This window comes from Nomascus leucogenys, chromosome 2, assembly GCF_006542625.1.
Source record: "Nomascus leucogenys isolate Asia chromosome 2, Asia_NLE_v1, whole genome shotgun sequence".
Classification (NCBI taxonomy): domain Eukaryota; kingdom Metazoa; phylum Chordata; class Mammalia; order Primates; family Hylobatidae; genus Nomascus; species Nomascus leucogenys.
Genome location: NC_044382.1, coordinates 120,228,839 through 120,244,298, shown reverse-complemented (window position 1 = coordinate 120,244,298; position 15,460 = coordinate 120,228,839). Strand labels below are relative to the sequence as shown.

Genomic DNA, 15,460 nt, shown 5'->3' with positions numbered 1-15,460 from the left:
TAAGAATTTTCCCTTTTTTGTTAAATTTATTCATATGTTCCTGCGTGGTGTTGGATAAGTTTTCTTTTTATGTGTTTTCCTTTTTTTCTTGCTATTGTGGATGCAATCTTTTCTCTTTTTTGTTTCTATTATCTCTTCTAACTGGTTTTTGATAGGAGAAGTGAAAGCTTTGGAATTTTATTTATCTCAGATCTAGTTTTGCTGAATTCTTGTATTCCAGCTCAGAGTTCTTAATTTGATTCTCATAAATTTTTATAGGTATATCACTTGCAAATGAAAATAATTTATTCTTTTAATTCTACTGTTTATGTTTCACATTTATAGCGTTAGTCCGAACTTCTAGAAGAGTACTAAGTGATAAAGCAGTATAAGGCATCCTTGATTGGCTTTCTGTTTTAATGAAAATATCACTACTGTTTTATCACTATGTGTTAGTTCTTGGTTTTAGGAATACGTGTTTTTTACTAGGTGTTGAAATTTTTTTAAGTTTATTATCAGGTGGTTGATTTTCACTGAATACCTTGAGAACTAAGGCTGTTACTTGTTTCCTCATTCAACAACTTAGGCTTATTTCAAAATCCAGGCAAGAGATGATAGTGTCTCTATCTCAGTGGATCAAGGTGACAACAGTCAAAGTGCAGAGAAGCTGTTGGATTATGGATTTTACCACCAGGGTTTCCTGAATGTGGGCAGGTATGAGAGAGAGGAGTCCTGGTCACTTAAATGAGTTTGGCCTGAGAAGCAGGAAGTATAAGTATAGAGCTACCATCAGGCGAGGTGGGGAAGGCTATGGATAGAGCAGACTTGAGGAGGAAGATCAGGAGTCCCGTTTTGAACATGTTGAATTTGAGATGTCCTTTAGACATCTAAGTGGAGATATTAAATAAGAAGTGAGCTGTGTGAGCCTGGAGTTCAGTACCAAAGTCTGAGAAGACTATATAAATTTGAATATATAAAACTGGCATCTGCTACTTTTTGAAGCCATGAGACTACCTAGGAAAATGAGTATAAATGAGAAAAGAAGAGAGAGAACCAGCAAAGGAGGCTGAAAAGAATCACCCAGTGAGATAGAAGGAACAGTAATTATCCTGAATGCCAAGTAAAAGTCATGTATTAAGCACGTGTCAAATGATGCTGATATGTCATACAGGGTAAGGGCTGAGAATGGGCCACTGAGTTTAGGAATGTAGGAGATCATTGACAAGGTGAGTTTCAGTAGATTGGAAGAGTGAGCTTCAACCCAGCAGTTCCCCTCTTAAGTATGTGTACCCTAGAGAGGTGTTCTGTGCAGCACTTATGTAAAAGTCAGAAAAAGAAATTAACCCAGAATTCCATTAACAGGGGAATGAACAAATAAATTAATGCATATTCATTAAGAAAAACCCATAAAAGAGGTAACAGGAAGATAAGAATTGGAGATGATGAGTGTGGACAACTCTTTGGAGGAGTTTTGGCACAAGGAGAATAAATAGAAATATAGCTGGCAGGTACTGTGTCAGCATCAAGATATGAGGAGGGTGACTTTAAGGATGACACCCACTGTGAAAGATTGCAGAATTTCATCAACTGATGAGATCCAAAGCTGGGAGTTTTAGGGGGAAGGAAAGAGAACGTTCTGAAAGCAGTAATGTGGAGCAGGGAGAATCCTTCCCACTTTTAGGTTCAGAGATGCAAGAACAGTAGAGACAGAAGACACAGCCATCCCTCGAGGGCTACAGTGGAAACAGGGTCTTCAGGGAGAGCCGGGTGTCTCCTAGTGCAGGAACGTGAAGGACATATGAGAGAACAGACTAAGGATTGAGGGGGTTTGCTGATGAGAAGTCATGAATTCCGGAGGGCACAAAGCAAGGGTTTCAGGAGTTGGGTAGTGATGAAGAAAGAGACAGGCGAGGGGGTATGCTGAGCATTATTTGGGGGTGACTGAGATACACAGAGATAAGGAGCATCATGAGAATTGGTCCAGTCGATTGGGAAGGGAGTGAGGATTGGGTTTCCATGTCTGCCTATTCCCTTTGGAGATGTGGGGTAGAAGACCTAAAGAAGGTGGAATGGTTCCAGCACACTACCTGGTTCAGCCTGACCTTTCTTAGGGGAGGGCCTCTCTTACCTGTGGGCATGAGCTCAGTCTCAGCACTTGAGAATGGATTGAGGACTTGCGGGGAAATTGGGTGTTACATTAACTCTGGACTTCACTCTCCATGATCAGATGTGCATTTAAGAAAGCACACTCTGGCTGCAGGGTGGAACATCCCACAGACGTGAGCACAGAGGCAGACAGAGTAGGAGATGTGATCAAGGGGAGACAAGAGGGGACTCACTGCAAAGATGGAAAGAAGTGGGCAGATTTGGGAAGCATTTAGGGGGTTAAATTGTTTCTGATTGGTAGCAGATTCAGTGTTTTTATGGAAAATAGGAATTTAGGATAATACTGGAATTTCTTGGTTTTGGCAACAAGAGGAGGATGTAATTCCTAACACAAGACTAAGCCCAGAATTTGGCATGCAGTAAGCACACTTGTGAACTAAATGAAAGAATGAATAAATGCTGCTGTGCTTACTTTCATGTAGAATACCTCAGGAAACTAACCTCAGCTAAAGTTATCCCGTGTGACAGGATGTAGAACCAAAAGGTTCCTGGCAACTCTGGCTGTGAGTAATGAGATCCACTTGGCAGAACTCTCAGGCTTGCTTTAAGGAGAGTACACGGGAAGCGATGATGGTCAGGAGTCATCACTGTTTGTCAACGAATGCAAGAGGTCTCACTTACGTTAAGCCAAGGGTTCCTTTCACATTTTAAATAGTAATATAGATTTTTAAAAAGTATTTTTATTTGAAAATAATTCAAAATTTATTTAAAAAGTTGTAAAAATTAAAATATTACAATGAACATATTCATTTACTGTTACCTAGAGTCACTTATGGTTAACATTTTACTTCACTTCCTTTGTTATTTGTGCCTTCTTTCTCTCCATACACACACAGGCCTTTCTTTTTAGAACAGCTTGAGAGTAAGTTACGTATGTCATAGACTATAAATATGTAAGTGTGTATTTCCTAAGAATAGGGATATTCCGATGTAACTGCAGTATGGTTAACAACTTAATACATTAATAATGATATAATACTTTTACCATCTAGCTTCCATATTCCAGTTTTGTTAGTTGACCTAATAATGTCCTTTTTAGCATTTCCCCCCTATGGTATAGAATTCAGATAACCTCCTTTAATCTGGAACACTTTCATAGCATTTTGTTATCTTTTATAACGTTGACATTTTAAAAGAATACAGTTATACCCCACTGTTTTAAAACAGAGAGTTTCTTATTTCATGTTTTTCAGCTGTTTCCTCATGATTAGTCTAAGGTTATACATTTCTAGCTGTACAGCTGCATAGGTGAAACAGTGTCCATCTCAGGTGTCTCATCTGGGGGCACTTGGTGACCACCTGTCCCTCGTTGGCTGTTAAGTTTGATCACTCATTACAGTGTTGCCTGATTTCTCTGCTGTTTAATTCCTGCTTCTCTCTTGCAACTAATAAGCAGTCTGTGGGGAGATACTTTAAATCAATGCAAATACCCAGTTCCTCTTTAAAATTCTCTGTAAATTTAGCATTCATGAGGATTCTTGCCTGATACAGTCTTCTACTAAGATGGTTGCAAAATGCTGATTTTTCTAGCTCTGTACTCCGTGCACATTTATGAGTCAGCCCTCAGCATTTCACTGAAACAAGAGCACTGCCTTCTCTCCCTTTTATTTATCTATTGTCAGTATTTATTAACTTCTATTTTTTCAATGGTTTAAAATACATTACATACCTATTTATTTTTAATACTTTCAACTTTTATTATAGATTAAAGGGTACATGTGCAGGTTTGTTACATGGGTATATTGTGTGACGGTGAGGCTTGGGGTCCTAATGATGCCGTCACCCAGACAGTGAGCATAGTACAGAACAGGTGGTTCTTCAGCCAATGCCTCCCCCGTCCAGTAGTCCCCAGTGTCTGTTGTTTCCATCTTCATGTTCCTGTGTATTCAATGTTTAGTTCCCACTTATAAGTGAGAACACCTGGTATTTGGTTTTATGTTCTTGCATTAGTTCACACAGGTACCTAACTATTTTGCTGTTCAGATTTGGTCATTGGGAACCCGTTCAATCTGACTCCTCTGCCTTTTGGATCTGCCCCCATCATTTTGGGGCTAATATCTTCTTTTTTTGGTGTAATATATTTCAGGTGCATGTAGTATCAACCCTGTCCCTACCCTGAGCATTAGCCATTCTTCCGAGGAGCTCTGGTTCCTTTTACTAGGAAATGATCTAGATCTGGGTGCTAGGTGTGGTCGTTGCTACTAGGGCGACTTTGCTTCTTGGCCTTTTCAGTTGACAGAGCTAGGGAATAATGCATTCATATATACGCACATAGACCCTAATACACATATATACAAATAGAAATACAGGTACACATGTGCATATAAGCATACACATATTGATACATAGCTTAGAAATCAGGAGTTCACAGCATACCTCCAGTTCTGTCCATAGCCATAGGGTTCTTCCTTACCCTCCCTCATTTTATATTTGTATGCCCTTTCTTTGGCCATGAGAACCTTGGCTTCCAAAAAAAGCCACACATTTACTCATTTGCTCAGTTCTATAACACATATCACATAGTTTCAGAATTGCTTTGGTCAGACCACTAAAGTGGACAATTGTTTGCTGTTCTTTCATCCACATGCACCACTTTGCCAAGACAGAGGGCCTAAGAGTCAAATACTGTGTTCAAAATTTACTTGGATTGGTCTTCCCTTCTTCTCTCCTTCCTGTCATTCACGTCTTCCTTCTTCATTCCTGTGCTCATGTATTCATTTGAAATCTACTGAGGTTTATTGTTTCAGATTGTTTTTGATTATAACTCCCTCTCTTTCATGTTCTTAATTTTATTTTTTAATGTATAGAAGGCTAACTTGCTTTAAAAATCAAAATTACTCAAAAACTCAACTCCCATTTTCCTTCCACCCTGTTCCACCATGCTTCCTTGTAGGTAACCAACTTCATTGTTTTCTGGTTAATCCTCCCTGTGTTTCTTTTTGTAAAGATAAGCATTTTTTTCTTCATTCTTTCTTTCCTAGAAGGTAGCATACTGTATGGGTTTTTGTACTGTGTTGGGGTTTTTTCCCCACTTAGTAATATCTCCTAGAAATCATTCTGTATCAGTTTATTGAGAGCTTTCTCATTCTTTTGTACATAGCACTGTACTGAATGTGTGTACCATAGTTTATTCAACCAATCTCTTATGCTTGAGTATTTAGGAAAAGTTTTCAATATTTTACAGTCACACATTTTTCTTCATTCAGTAATTTTGTGTGTATGTGTTTTTGGAGGGATATCCATAGGTTAAATTCCCAGTAGTGGGACTGCTCGGTCACAGGGTAAGTACATAGGTAGTTTTGTTTGGTATTGCCTTATTATGCCCCCGCTTCACTCATAGTTGTACCACTTTGTGTCTCCAACTACAATGTATAGAAGTCCTGGAACTATAGATTTAATATTTTCCCCAACTATTCTTAAGTGTGACTGTTATTAATAATTGGGTCCTGATGCCACATGACAGTTTGGTTTGGAGTCTTTCAGATTTCATGATGGACTCTTAGACATGTGGTCAAATAAATGTTTTAAGTCCACGTCTGTTGCTCACTAACTGTGGGCAGTTCACTGAACAACATTTAACCTACATTTCCTAATCTGTAAAGTGAGGATGATAATATCTATCTTATGATGCTGCTGTGAGGTTACAAGCACCTAGTGCAAAGTTGGGCATGTAACGGGCACACAGTCTGTGTCTCTGAGTTGGAACTGCCTTTGTATTGTGCCACTTAGAGCTATTGCAGTCTTGCACAGGAAAGGACCAGGGGATCACCTTGTTCTTGGCTGGTGAATAGCTTGTGTTATGGCAGGAAGGGAAGCCCAGGTTTTCAGGCCTGTAGCTTTTCTTTTGCTTCACTTGCTGGTGTGTTTTGTTGATTTTGTCCATAATTAAAACACATGGGCCACTTATTCAGAAGTAGTGAAAATTCTCCTGTAAAAAATTTGAGTGTCAGTAGATCTTACCACAGAAACCTTCATTTCAACAAGATTGATAGTGTTTATTAGACTTTTTAAAAACACTGTGAGATTGGGCATTAAAGTTAGTTATCATTAAAACAAAAATTAAATCAATCTGCAAGTATATGAGAGAAATACTGACTTTTTAGGAATACTACAAAACAGATGAGAAGATAGAATAAAAACTATCACAGAAAAATCCATTTGGACTTCTATGTTCATATCTGTGAATTCCTTCAAATAATAAGAATAAGCTCAACATGATAGTTTTCAAAGTTTACTGGAATACGATGAAAATATTTGTATGTAATTATTTATCAGGCAATTCATCTGTAAAATGGGTAAGATGGTTTTCACATTTAGCATATGTTTTGAAATATAACCCACATAGCTGATGAGTACTAGAATATTTTGCTGTTTTTGTTCTTACACTGTGAAACATACACGCAGAAATGGAAATTAGTTTTATTCTTCAAGTGCTGTGCTGAAATGCACAGTGATTTTTCAGTTAAAAAATACATAACCATATTACATACATTTCAAAATTTTTTTAAAAAATGTGTGTGTGTGTGTATATGTAGAGGGTTGTTGATGTACAGTGCAATATTTTTTAAACTAGAGTATGTACTTGCCATACACTTCCCTGAAAGTAAGTTCTTTGCTCAAATAAATTAGAACAACCCACAACCTTACAAGCTCTTGGAGATTCACAGTACATATTAGCGCATTAAAGGTCTGAGTGTTTAGCCCAGTGTTTCCCATACTTATTTGAGCAAAGAACCCTTCTATGCCAATATCGCAAGACCTTAGTGTTGTAAGAAACACTCTTTGGGGAGCATTGTGTAAAGACTGGAAAGAATAAGATCATGTTTTATTCAGTGTCTTAACATTTCCTTCTGACTTCCTTTTCCAAGTAATGACAAAATTGGTGAATTTTGTTGTAGGACTCTCCCTAAATTCATTAGCCAGGTGTAAACTCAGGATACCTAGAAAAGAGAGCGTGAAAAAATATGAGGAAAGCCATTAAAACAGATATTGTGCCCAGGATATCATGTATACCAACACAGTTAAATTTTTAAAACTACAGTCTGGCCAGGCGCGGTGGCTCACCCTTGTAATCCCAGCACTTTGGGAGGCTGAGGCGGGCGGATCACGAGGTCAGGAGATCGAGACCACGGTGAAACCCCGTCTCTACTAAAAATACAAAAAAAAAAAAAAAAATTAGCCCGGCGTGGTGGTGGTCACCTGTAGTCCCAGCCACTCGGAAAGGCTGAGGCAGGAGAATGGCGTGAACCCGGGAGGCGGAGCTTGCAGTGAGCCGAGATCGCACCACTGCACTCCAGCCTGGGTGACAGAGCGAGACTCCGTCTCAAAAAAAAAAAAAAAAAAAAAAAAAAAAAAACAAACTACAGTCAGTTTCACCATTTAGAAAGATAAAATTTTTCAAAAGATTTACAATTTTATAAGCTTTCTTTGGCATGTATTTCCAGTTGGAGAATAAAGATTTCAGTTCGACTACTTGCCTTCCTTTGCATGATCAGTAATTAAGAAGAAAGTTATTTTAGTCATTTGCTACCAGCCGTCTGACTATTTTTGTTTCTCTCCCTGGAACCTAAACTGAGTTAATGATTGTGAGTTAATGTAAATCTTGTGTGGGTTGGATAGAAAGAAAAAAGCAAAAATCTCACAGTACTTTAGACTTGTAATCGTCACACTTCTTTTTAGCCTCTTCCCCACCTCTACGGAGCATCAGTAGGACACCTCTCTGCTGTAGACCTTCAGGTATTTATATAATGATTGCATTTTACTTTTCTTAGAAGTACTCATCTCTTCTGCTCTTCAGTGATGACCTACACCGTGTATCTTGGGTTACTTCTAATGTGACCTTGGATGTGAGCCAGGTGTATAATGGGATTAAGAAAGGTATTCATACCCATAATTTTAGGGAGCCTGGGGAAGGCAGACTGTCCAGTTGTGTCTGTTTCCCAAAACAAAAACAGGGAGGAACCTGTCAGAATATAGGATTGCATTCTTGTGTCAAGAATACAGGCTTGGGAGAGACACTGAAATGGGACTAGGCCCAGGCAGAATAAGTGGGTGTGCTGCTGGCAGCGTGAGCCCTTCAGTGATCCTGTCAGTAATCCCAGTACCCTTAGAAGAAGCTAGGCGAAAGTAGATTTCTTTCTTTAAGCTTGCCAAGAGAGACATAGCCAGCCAAAATGGGAAAAGAAACTGGGAAGGCCAGAGGGAGTTAGGTTGGGAATTTGCTGATATAATACAGGTCCTGAATTCTTACAAATGATGGAATTGGGGTTTGAGTCAGGTTTACTCTAGAGACCCATGGAGCAGTAATATCCACATGATATTGGACTTACAAGTGACTCAAGCTTGATTCATTTATGAAGTAAAAAGAAATAGATTCAGAGAATAGCTTTGCTTCTGGTATGAAATGACCAAAGCTATAAAGATGTTTGAGTAATTTTACAAAAAGCAAGCATTGGATTCTTGGATAAACTATTTTAGTAGGAGATTGGAATGAACTTCTTTAATTAAGCAGCTGTTCATCTTTGTGTGAATGAGTAGAAATGTGCTAATTGGCCACGTTTATTTGGAAAAGGTTTGGTAAGTGAGAGTGGTAGAAAGAGATATTTGAAATGCCATGGCAGTGGAATTCATGCCAGCAGTTACTGTACATGGCAAAAGTACACAGAATTTATTCAGAATACCTGGCTCCTGTTTAAATTATGTTAAGCCTCCTTTTAGTATTTGGATCATTCTGCCAGGAACAGGATAAAAAATAGGCAGCTCATCCTAAAGCTCACTATAAGTGGAGAGTGAGTTCATACTTGTCACTTGTACTTGGCAGAAATAATTAGGAAGCCAGTGGGGAGGCGCTTTTGATCCTTTAATATATTTGTACCCAAGGAAACTTGAGAAAAACCCAATTCTGGTTGGATTTGAAATATCTTTTATCCTTTCCTTAACTGATGGTAATTTTTTAAAAAAAGTATTAAAAATTAGATATCCTGTGACCAGGTCTGTACTTGAAAAGTAAAGGGATACAGTCACCTACCTGAAGAAATAAGTTGAAAACCACACTAAGAAAAGTTTGAGATTTAGAGGAGACTGTGTTTTATTTTAAGACGAATACTTTGTTTCTCCTTCCAAGACTTTTGGAAGACCCATGGGTCTCTAGGTAAACCTGACTCAAACCCCCAATTCCATCATTTGTAAGAATTCAGGATCTGTATTGTATCAGCGAATTCCAAAAGTCTTGGAAATCTTTGGAAGCGTGTAATTCAATAAGTGTTGATATTTTAAGTACTTAAATTATACCTCATTTTGGGTGATTTTGCTAAAAATGTAAAAATGTCTATGTCACAGAGCAGTCATTCTCAGGCATCATTTCTAGTAGGTGGTAATTCTCAGTATGTCCTGCCACACACAGTACTTCCATTGTTGAAAGGCACAGGGAAATGGCGGCTCCACGTAGTGAGGAAGGACGTAGTGTTAGAGGGGCAGGGGTAACCTGTCCTCATCTGATCTTTACCTTAACAATTTATCTTGATAGAATGCAGTCACAAGCAGACTTATTTTAAATGAATAACTTGTATGTTCTATTTTGGGATAATTCAGTGCCCTTAAAGACACCCACCCCTTATAGTAGTGATTGCCTCTGGGGAAGGTAATTGGGGACAGTGGTGGGAGGGAGATTGAGTTGCCATTGTATACCCACTTTGATAACTTTGGCATTTATACCATGTGCATGTTATACAATCATGTGTCAATGACAGGGATATGTTCTGAGAAACAAGTCATTAGGCGATTTTGTCATTGTGTATACATCATAGAATATCTTTACACAAACCTAGCTGGTGTAGCCTACTACACACTGTCAGTCGAGGAAAATAACGAGACAAGTCTCAATCATTTTAGGAGATTTATTTGCTAAAGTTAAGGACATGCCAGGGAGACAGGTCTATGCCTTTCTTCAAAGATGATTTTGAGAGCTCCACTTTTAAAGGGCAAAAGATGGGATGTTGAGAAGCACACTGTTTTCATAAAAGAGGGGGGTAGGGAAAAATAGTCATTCATGCCTTTGTCTGCATTCATGCCTTTGTCAGTGAATCTACATTTTTTTTACATAGGATGACACAAAAGGGGCGGAGGAAAAATGTGGAGAATCTGTATTTTACATCAGGTAACACAGACAAAATAGGGTAAGGGAAGAGTCAGATATGCATTTGTGTCTGGGGTGACTGTACCTGTAAAGATAAAGCTATCAATTTGCATTGCCATGGTAAAGTTTTAACAGCTCACTAGGAATTTCCTTGTGGGAAAAATAATGGGGGAGGCATGTAGCTTTTCATTTTGTAGCAACCTTATTTAGGAACCAAAAAGGAGAGGCAGGTTTGCGTGACCCAGTTCCCAGCTTGAATTTTGCCTTTAGCTAAATGAGTTTGGGGTCCCCAAATTTAATTTCCTTTCACAATACCCAGGCTATACAGTATAGCCTAGTGCTCCTAGGCTGCCAACCTGTACAGCATGTTACTATACTGAATACTGCAGGCAGTTGGAACACTATAGTAAGTATTCATGTATCCAAACATTTCTAAACACAGAAAAGGCACAGTTAAAATACGTTTTATAATCTTAAGGAACCGCTGTTGTATACGCGATCCATCATTGACCAAGACATCCTTATACAACGCATGACTGGATATTTGAAAAAAGAAAACTAAAAGAAAAAAAAATTTCTCTTTAAGGGCTCCTATCTTCTAACAAAAGCCTGGGCTTTCCCTCCCTGCCCGGAGGAGCTTCTGTCATTTCCTGTGTGTCCTCTTTCCCAGCTCTGCCACCAGTTTCTTTTGCTGCTAAGGAAAACACTTTCTGAATTCATTGACTTTTCTTCCTCACCTCTAGTTGTATAATCCCTATCCCTTTCACAAAGGCCTCGGAAGATTTCTTACCGTGAAATGTGGTAACCTCCTTTCAAACTTGATTTGACCTTTCTAGGTCACTTGAGAGTTGTACTCTCTCTTCCCAGCCTCTCTGACACTCTTTCCTGGTATGTTTGGACCTCTCTCACTCCACCTTCAGGAGCGTCTTTGCAGTAATTCCGCCTTCATCCATTCTGCACAATCTCCCTGAGCAGTCTTGTTCACTTGGTGAGATCACCTGTGTGAGTAGATGTGCTCTCTCTTTGGCTCTCTGACCTGCATCCTTATTGGCCCTCTAGGTGTGCCATGGGACCTCAAAATCCGAATATTTCAACCTGAACTTATTGTGTATTCCCTTGTCATCCAAATGCCCATTTTTTCCACTTGCTATGTTTTAGTAGCACCCAAGCCAGAAACCTGAAGATTTTCCTAACTTTCTTCCCTCGCCAGACAAGGTTTTGGAATTACAGCTAGCCTTGCTGTAATGTGTGTATATTGGCTTTGTTTCCATCACATCTCTTCATTGTACAAATAAAATCCTAAGTTGGGCAGCATCATTCAAGTTGGACTTGGGAGAAATTTTATACATATAAATGTTCTGTCCTTATTAAAAGTAGGAGACAAATCATTTCAATTATTCTTTTGCATTGATTGTTTTATGTTTATGAGTCCATAGAAACCTCATTTCAGAGGCATTTACTGCATTTGAGACTTGAGTTTGGTTTGTAGCTTTGAAGTTAAATTAGCAAGTATATAACTTCACAGAGCTTGTGGTTTATTATGTTAGCACTCATATTGTGTTTTGCTTGGTTTTCTGTTCAGTTACTTAAAATATAAGTAGTATTTTCTGCAAAATTAGAATTACAGGCATGTCTTGTTTTTTTTTTTTTTTTTTTTTTTTTTTTTTTTTTTTTTTTTTTTTTGCACTTCACTTTATTGTGCTTTGCAGATACTGTGTTTTTTTACAAATTGAAGATTTGAGGCAACCCTGTCAATCTGTTGGTAGCATTTTTCCAAAAGCATGTGCTCGCTTTGTGTCACTGTGTCACATTTTGGTAATTTTTGCAATAGTATTTCAAACTTTTTCATTATTATTATATATGTTATAATGATACAGGAGCTAAGAAGGAATTACTTAGTAGATAACAAGGGCACAGGAGTCCTCGGTAAGGCTCTTCTTTTTAATGAAAAGCAGTCCTGAATCATTTTCTAACAAAGAGCACCCTGCAAGCTAGGAGCTTGCACAGGTGGGTGCCAGCAGGAACTAAGGACTAGACATTTTCAAAATGATGGGTCCATCTTCCCTTCTCTGCCAGCCACACATACTATAAAGGAGCAGACAAGATGGCGCAGATCAACTGGAAAGCCCATTTGCATGAGAAGATTAGGGTAGGGTGACCAGCCTTCCCCGCCCACTATGTAGACATCATATCTGATGAAACCAATCTGTGAGCCCTGTATAAATCAGACACCGCCTTCTGCAGCCTGCCTATAAAATCTACTGTGGTCCACGGCCTCCCAGCCTTTTTCAGACGTCTCTTTCTCTTTCTCAGGGAGCTGCTCTCCTCCCTCCTTTCTTCTATTAAACTTTCCACCCCTTAACCCACCTGAATTCTTTCTCAGTGCATGACAGTGAACCCCAAGGTATATACCCCAGACAGTATAGCCACTTCAGTAGTGATCTGTGATCAGTGATCTTTGATGTTACTGTTGTAATTGATTTGGGGTGCTACAAACTGCATCTGTGTAAGATAGCGATCTTAATTGATAAATGATGCGTGTGTTCTGACTGCTCCCACAGACTGGCCATTCCCTGTCTCTCTCCCTGTCCTTAGACCTCCCTAGTTTCCAAGACACAGTAATATTGAAATTAAGTCAGTTAATAACCCTACAATAACCTCTGAGGGTTCAACTGAAAGGAATAGTTGTGCATCTGTGATTTGAAATCGAATGCTAGAAATGATTAAGCTTGGTGAGGAAGTCATCTTGAAGGGTGAGATAGGCTGAAAGCTAGGCCTCTTGTGCCAGTTAGGCAAATTGTGAATGCAAAGAAAAAATTCTTGAAGGAAATTTGGAGAGCTACTCTAGTGAACACAAAAATAATAAGAAACAAAACAGTCTTATTGCTGATTTGGAGAAAGTTCGAGTGGTCTGGATAGAAGATCCAACAAGCTGCAGCATTTCCTTAAACCAAAGTCTCTAATCCAGAGCAAGGCTCTAACTCTCTTCAATTCTATGAAGTCTAAGAGAGGTGAGGAAACTGCAGAATAAAAGTAAGAAGCTAGCAGAGGTTGGTTCATGAGGTTGAAGGACAGTAGCCATCTCCATAACATAAAAAGTACAAGGTGAAGCAGCAAGTGCTGATTTAGAAGCTGCAGCAAGTAATCCAGAAGATCTAGCTAAGATTATTGATGAAAGTGGCTACGCCAAACAACAGATTTTCAGTGGAGACTAAACAACCTTCTTCTATTGGAAGAAGATGACATCTGGGACTTTCATAGGTATAACAAGAAGTCAATGCCTGCATTAAAACTTCCAAGGACAGGGTGACTGTCTCGTTAGGTGCTACTGCATCTGGTGACTTTAAGTTGAAGCCAATATTCATTTACCCTTCAGAAAATTCTGGGGTCCATACAAATGATGGTAACTGTACTCTGTGCTCCATAAATGGAAAAACAGAGCCTGGATGACAGCACATCTATTTACAGCATGGCTTAGGAAACAAACAAACAAAAATATATATATACACACACACACATATGTGTGTGTGTATATATATATATATTTTTTTCGAGACAGAGTCTCATTCTTGTCACCCAGGCTGGAGTGCAGTGGCACGATCTCAGCTCACTGCAACCTCTGCCTCCCGGATTCAAGCCGTTCTCCTGTCTCAGCCTCTCAAATAGCTGGGATTACAGGCACCTGCCACCATGCCCGGCTAATTTCTGTATTTTTAGTAGAGATGTGGTTTCGCCATGTTGGCCAGGCTGGTCTTGAACTCCTGACCTCAGGTGATCCGCCTGCCTCAGCCCCCCAAAGTGCTGGGATTACAGGTATCAGCCACCGCTCCCGGGCCGGCTTAGTGAATATATTAAGCCCAGTGTTGATATCTACTGCTCAGAAAAAAAAGGATTCCTTTCAAAATATTACTGTTCATCGACAATGCACCTAGTTACTCTAGAGCTCTCATGGAGATGTACAAGGAGATTAATGTTGCTTTCATGCCTGCTATCACAGTATCTGTTCTGCAACCAATAGATTAAGAGGTAACTTCAACTTTCAAATATTATTAAGAAATACATTCTACAAGCTATAGATGGGATAGATAATGATTTCTCTAATGGATCTGGACAAGCAAATTGAAAAACTTCTGGAAAATATTCACCATTCTGGATGCCCTTAAGATAATTTATGATTTATGGCAGGAGGTCAAATTATTCTGATTAGCAGGAGTTTGAAAGAAGTTGATTTCTACCCTCATGATGACTTTGAGGGGTCCAAGACTTCAGCGAAGGAAGTAACTGCAGATGCTGTAGAAATAGCAAGAAAACTAGAATTAGAAGTGAAGCCTGAAGGTATAACTTAATTGCTGCAATCCCATGATAAAACTTGAAGGAATAAGGAGTTGCTTCTTATGAATGAACGAAAGTGGTTTCTTGAGTTGGAATCTACTGCTGGTGAAGATGCTGTGAACATTTTTAAAATGACAACAAAGGATTTAAAATATTACACAAACGTAATTGATAAAGTAGTGGTAGGATTTGAGAAGATTAACTCCAAGTTTGAAAGAAGTTCTACTGTGGGTCAAATGCTATCAAACAGTATCACGTGCTGCAGAGAAATCTTTCTTGAATGGAAGAGTCCATTAACACAGAAAGCTTCATTGTTGTCTCATTTTAAGAAATTGATACATGCACTCTAACTTTTAGCAACTACCACCCTGGCCAGTCAGTAGCTGTCAACATTGAGGCAGTACCTTCCACCAACCAAAAGATTATGACATCCTGAAGGCTCAGATGACTTTTACCATTATTCACCAATAAAGCATTTTAAATTATGGTATATATGTTTTTATTAAGACATAATGCTATCATCTACTTAATAGACTACAGTGTAGTGTAAACAACTTTTGCATGCTCTAGGAAGACAAAAAATATGTGCAACTCACTTTATTGCAGTATTCACTTTATTGCAGTAGTCTGGAGCTGAACCCGCAGTATCTCCAAGGTATGCTTGTACAGTTGTTCCTCAGCATCCGCAGGGTATTGATTTCAGAAACCTTCCTCCCACATCCGAGAATGCTCAAGTTCCTTATATAAGTGGCGTGGTATTTGAATATAACCTACACATATTCTCCCATATACTTTAAGTCATCTCTAGATTACTTATGATACCTAACATAATATAAATGCTATGTAAAT

The 15,460-nt window shown here is 38.8% G+C and overlaps 1 protein-coding gene across 2 annotated transcripts in view; it reads left to right on the top strand.

Annotated features, from left to right (window-relative positions):
* Positions 1 to 15,460, top strand: part of EPB41L4A (erythrocyte membrane protein band 4.1 like 4A) — a 261,160-nt gene that overhangs the window by 169,218 nt on the left and 76,482 nt on the right. The window lies entirely within an intron of this gene.